This window comes from Xenopus laevis, chromosome 3S, assembly GCF_017654675.1.
Source record: "Xenopus laevis strain J_2021 chromosome 3S, Xenopus_laevis_v10.1, whole genome shotgun sequence".
Classification (NCBI taxonomy): domain Eukaryota; kingdom Metazoa; phylum Chordata; class Amphibia; order Anura; family Pipidae; genus Xenopus; species Xenopus laevis.
In genome coordinates, this window is record NC_054376.1 from 103,299,392 (window position 1) to 103,305,548 (window position 6,157).

Genomic DNA, 6,157 nt, shown 5'->3' on the forward strand with positions numbered 1-6,157 from the left:
AAAGTACATTACTGGGGTGTCCTTAAAAAAATTTGTTATACCATGATAAAACCAAACATGCTGGCCGGATAATGAACTCTGGAAGTCTGGCTGGATATTTTCCAATTGTGAAGTTCACTTGTAGGTCTAATCCGTGCACACAGATAACAGTTGCCCTAATGTCCTTAGTGCATCTAACAGGGCTAGGCTTCAAATAATATTTAGACCCATAGCAAAAATGATGAGGGAAACATTTTATCTCAAAGTCATCCTGATAAGGGAGCACATCTTATATTAATGTATTGAAAACAGAAGAGAGCAGCAATTCAGGCGATATAATCATACCTCCAAACTGTCCCGTTTTTAGAGGGACAGTCCCTCTTTTGACAGCTCAACCCGCAGTCCATCATTTGTACTGGAAAGTCCAGTTTTTTTCTGCACTGAACAGCTAGAAAAAGAAACAATGTTTCTAACTTAATTGGCTTTTGGCAGAGAGCCCAGAAAAGCCACCAGGTGCACTTGGATACTTTTGTAACAATTTCAGATAAGCAAATAAGTAATTGTAATAAAATAACAGGTCTCTTGGGGAAACTATGATTCACAGCTTTAAGGGCAATTCACCTTAATCAGCAAAACTGTAATAGCTGGAAAAAAAACACAGAAATGTGTTCAAACTTTCATAACCTGCCAAATTTTGTAAAATGAACATGGTAATTAGGGGGTGTGGCCACAACAAATGGGCATGGTCAAAAAAATTGCAGCGCTACGCACAGCAACTTTTTTGTCCCTCTTTTTATTTACAATATGTTGGGCGGTATGATTTATTATAAGTGGGAAGAGGTGGGATGTCAATGTTGTCATTGTAAAAAGGGTCGAAATGAATTTTTGAATTCAAAAACTTCTAATTTCGAAGTAATTTTTGGGTACTTCGACGATCGAATAGACCAAAATTTGATTTGAATTGAAAAAACTTTACAAATTCGACCATTCGAAAATCGAAGTACTGTCTCTTTAAAAAACTTCGACACTTCGCCACCTTAAACCTGCCGAATTGCTGTTTAGCCTATGGGGGAACCTCCTATAATCTATATGAGCCGTTTGTTAAGTTTTGAGGAGTCAAAGGTTTTTTGTAAAATCGTACGATTGTACAATTAAATCATACAAATCGAACGATTCGAAGGATTTCATCATGCAATTGAACGATTTTAATTTTATCAGTTAATGAATCAGTTAATAATGCTGTTCCAGCAGAATTCTGCACTGAAATCCATTTCTCAAAAGAGCAAACAGATTTTTTTTATATTCAATTTTGAAATCTGACATGGGGCTAGACATTTTGTCAATTTCCCAGCTGCCCCATGTCATGTGACTTGTGCCTGCACTTTAGGAGAGAAATGCTTTCTGGCAGGCTGCTGTTTTTCCTTCTCAATGTAACTGAATGTGTCTCAGTGGGACATGGGTTTTTACTATTGAGTGTTGTTCTTAGATCTACAGGCAGCTGTTATCTTGTGTTAGGGAGCTGTTATCTGGTTACCTTCCCATTGTTCTTTTGTTTGGCTGCTGGGGGGGAAGGGAGGGGGGTGATATGACTCCAACTTGCAGTACAGCAGTAAAAAAGTGATTGACGTTTATCAGAGCACAAGTGACATGACTTGGAGCAGCTGGTAAATTGACAATATGTCTAGCCCCATGTCAGATTTCAAAATTGAATATAAAAAAAATCTGTTTGGTCTTTTGAGAAATGAATTTCAGTGCAGAATTCTGCTGGAGCAGCACTATTAACTGTTTCATTTTGGAAAAAATTTTTCCCATGACAGTATCCCTTTAAGGAAAAAACCTTCGACTATCGTACTACACCTATTCAATGGTCGAATTTCAAAGTTTTTTCACTTCGAAATTCGACCCTTGATAAATCTGCCCCATACTGTATAATGTGCCAAGCCCTGACTAAGAATGAACCTCCAAAAAACGAAATGCAGCTGCACACCTGGTCCCTCTCATCTACGTTCACGGTGCTTGGAACATCAGAGGACGGCACCTCCACAATTGGACAGAAAATAAAGTGAATCCAGCACACGTATTTTGCTCAAGGGTTATCACCCAAGTTTAATGTCAAGCCAAACGGAATACAACGTTTCGGGGGCGTACCCCTTCGTCAGGTGATCTGTGCCTCCCACTTTCACCATTAAATAGGTAAATACCCATTAATCACCACCCACATGGTAAGAAAATTTACATATCAATAAAAAATTCACAAAAATTCAAAAAAATTCAAAAAATGCATCCTTGGAATATAATAAAGAGTCCAAAGTCCATCCAAACAATTAAAGTTCATAAATCCAAATAAAGTCCAAATACCTGAAAAGATTTTCAATCATGTATTGTTATAAAAAACTCTTTTTTAACATTTAAAGAGAAGCATTGTAGAAAAGAATTAATCATACCTTTCCTTTTCTAACGAAACAAAATATCAATTTAGGAGAATCTGTAGGAAGATGGAAACAAATTAACAAAAATAATCTCAAAGCAGTTAGTACAATGTTACAAATAACATCTCAGGCTAAACTCCTCATTTAACCCTCTCGGTACTTGAGTTTGCAACAACCATATCCAATAAGCTTCACGCTGTGCCAATTTTATCTTTAAATTTTGATTGGATGTATATATTTTCTCCAGTACCTGCCATCTTAATTGCGATGTTCTATGGCCTGCTTCAAAGAAATGCTGGTATAAAAAAGTTTCCTGTTTTTTCTTTTTTTCATTTTTTTCACAAATTCCCTTAGTGTTTTCGTTTTTCAATGGTTTAAAATTTCTTATAGCAGCCTTATGTTCGTTTAACCTTATTTTTACTTGTCTACTCGTTTGGCCGATATATGCCAAGCCACATGGGCACTTTAAGCAATAAATTACTCCCTGCGAGTTACAAGTAAAAAAACCTTTCGTGTTGTGTTTTGTGCCCTTCAAGGGATGTACAACATAATCTCCCTTAATAATGCCAGTACAATGGCCGCAACCAAGGCAAGGAAAAGTACCCTTCCTATCAGTATGTTTTTTGTGGACATTCTGCTCCCTCTTTTTAATGATATCACCAACATTTCTGCCACGTTTATACGAAAACACCGGGGGCAACGTAAATAATTTACCCAACGTAACATCGCTTTTTAAGATTTTCCAATGTTTTAAAATAGTTTTTCTTATATATTTCGCATTAACATCATATGTTGAAATGAAAGGTATGCGTTTATCTTTATTAGTAGTTCTTATCTGTTTCTGTAAGAGTTTAGTTCGAGGTATCTTACCAACCTCTTCACGAATTTTAAATAGGTTATTCCTGTCATAACCCCTTGTGTGAAATTTTTCAATCATCTTTTCAGATTCACAGTTATACAATTCATCATCAGATGTAATTCTCCTAACCCTCATCAATTGACTTTTGGGTAAGCCATTAAAGAGACTAGGGGCATGAAAACTGGTCGGACTCAATAAATTATTGCGGTCAGTGGGTTTTATAAAAACTGTAGTTTTAAAACCATTATTCGATCGGCAGATATCCACATCTAAAAAATGTATGTTAGTAGGATGGTATTCAAGGGTAAATTTTAAAGTGCTATGTGCCGTATTTAAATATCCAAGGAATTCCAACAATTTCTCCTTACCACCTTTCCAAAGAAAAAAAGTGTCATCCACATAGCGCCAATAAGATAGAATATGTGATGAAAATTCAGACCTAGCAAAGATAAATGTGTTTTCAAAATAATCCATAAAAATATTTGCATATGCGGGTGACATATTAGCCCCCATGGCGCAGCCTTGTGTCTGTAGGAAAAAATTGTTCTGAAAAGAAAAAACATTTTTCGTAAGAACCATCTCCAATAAAGTGCATAAAAAGTTAATCTGGTGTGTTGGTGTTTTTGTAAGGCCCAGATAAGAACGAACACATTCAATGCCTTCATTGTGCGGGATGGAAGTAAACAGGTCACATACATCAAGAGAACATAAGAGATAATCATCCAATGGTACTGTTATTTCATCTAATCGTACCAAAAAATCACCTGTGTCTTGTACACAGTGTTTTAACATTGGGGTTATTTCTTGTAATGCAATGTCAATATAAATAGCAAGTGGCTGTAACAAAGAGCCCACATTAGATACTATAGGTCTCCCTGGCGGATTAACCAGGGACTTGTGGATTTTTGGCAGAAAATAAATGTGTGAGATTTTAGCTTGTTCACGAAACAATAGATTGTAAGTATCTTCAGTGATAATACCCTCCATAACTGATGAATATAAGAAAATTTTTATTTCATCCCTAAGTTGTATGGAGGGATCATAATCAATTTTCTTATAATGACAATCATTGTTTAACTGACGCAATGCTTCGTTCTCATAGTCACATTTATTAAGTAAAACAATCCCACCTCCTTTGTCAGCTTTGCAAATCATAATGGAATTATTCTCTTGAAGACTAACTAAAGCCTTCCTCTCAATGGCCGAAATATTAGGTCTGATTTTACCAAGATTATTCACTAAATGCTTTTCAACCTCCATTCTCACCAGAAATTCAAAAGCATCAAGCGAGGGGTAGTTCCCAGGGGGAACAAATGTACTTTTTTGTTGCAATTTACAAGCCAATTTTTTATTCACCTCAGTATTTTTAATACCCACATTTTTATCAAGAAAATGTACCTTTAGTTTAAGCGATCGCATAAATCTAAAAAAATCAATTGTAAAATCAAATGGGGCATTCACATGAATTGGTACGAAATTAAGTCCTTTGTTCAGGACTGATAATTCAGGTTCAGTCAAGGTATATGAGGACAAATTAAAGACATTATTCACCTCAGTTTTTGTTGTTTCTTGGCACTCGGTTGGCGTTTTTTTGCCCCTCCTGGTTCTCTTGTGTTGCTTTTGCGCTGGCCTAAAAAAGCCGGTGAGGATTGTGCAGATGTGCCAGAAATAGAATCTGAATCTGAAGATTGTTGAGAGTATACTCCTTCCAAATCCCCTGCTGTTCTGGGTTGTCTTGTATACTGAGCCTTTCTTGTCGTTTTCCAGGTGTACACTTCTCCCCTCTCGTAATCTTTTGTGTCCCTTTTGAATTTGCGTAATTTCGATTGGAGGATTTCCTGCTCGAGCGTGTCTATCCTCACCTGGAGCTCCGCAAGCGCCGTTTTGACAGAATTCGTCATATCCTTGGCCTTGAATTCCTCCTCTGCTGTGTGTATCTGTTGGCGAGTTTCCCGTAAGCCGTTTTGTAACTGCTGTACAGTGAGAGTGATAAGATCGAGACTGCACCTGTTCAGAATGCTCTGCCATCTGGCGACAAAATCCTTGTCCTCCCGGAATAGACCTGGCTTTATGTGCAGTCTTAATCCTCGAGGTATTCTTTGTACCTTTGCATATTCGGACAAAGTAGAGGAGTGCAGCGTCCATGCTACCTCCCTTCGTTTCAGTCTTTCAAGATGGCGCAAAATTTCAGCGTCACCCGCCGGTGCTATTGAAGGCAATGCCTGTGCGGCGTTCAGTATCCTTTTCCTTTCCGCCTCAGTAAAGCTGAAAGTATCAGCACGATGGTCAGTTGAAGCGGAAATATCGGCAAATGACATCACGTAGGGGACACACACGAGGGTGCAAACACTGCTGCCGTAATAGTAAACGAACCTCCAAAAAACGAAATGCAGCTGCACACCTGGTCCCTCTCATCTACGTTCACGGTGCTTGGAACATCAGAGGACGGCACCTCCACAATTGGACAGAAAATAAATGAATTGTATAACTGTGAATCTGAAAAGATGATTGAAAAATTTCACACAAGGGGTTATGACAGGAATAACCTATTAAAAATTCGTGAAGAGGTTGGTAAGATACCTCGAACTAAACTCTTACAGAAACAGATAAGAACTACTAATAAAGATAAACGCATACCTTTCATTTCAACATATGATGTTAATGCGAAATATATAAGAAAAACTATTTTAAAACATTGGAAAATCTTAAAAAGCGATGTTACGTTGGGTAAATTATTTACGTTGCCCCCGGTGTTTTCGTATAAACGTGGCAGAAATGTTGGTGATATCATTAAAAAGAGGGAGCAGAATGTCCACAAAAAACATACTGATAGGAAGGGTACTTTTCCTTGCCTTGGTTGCGGCCATTGTACTGGCATTATTAAGGGAGA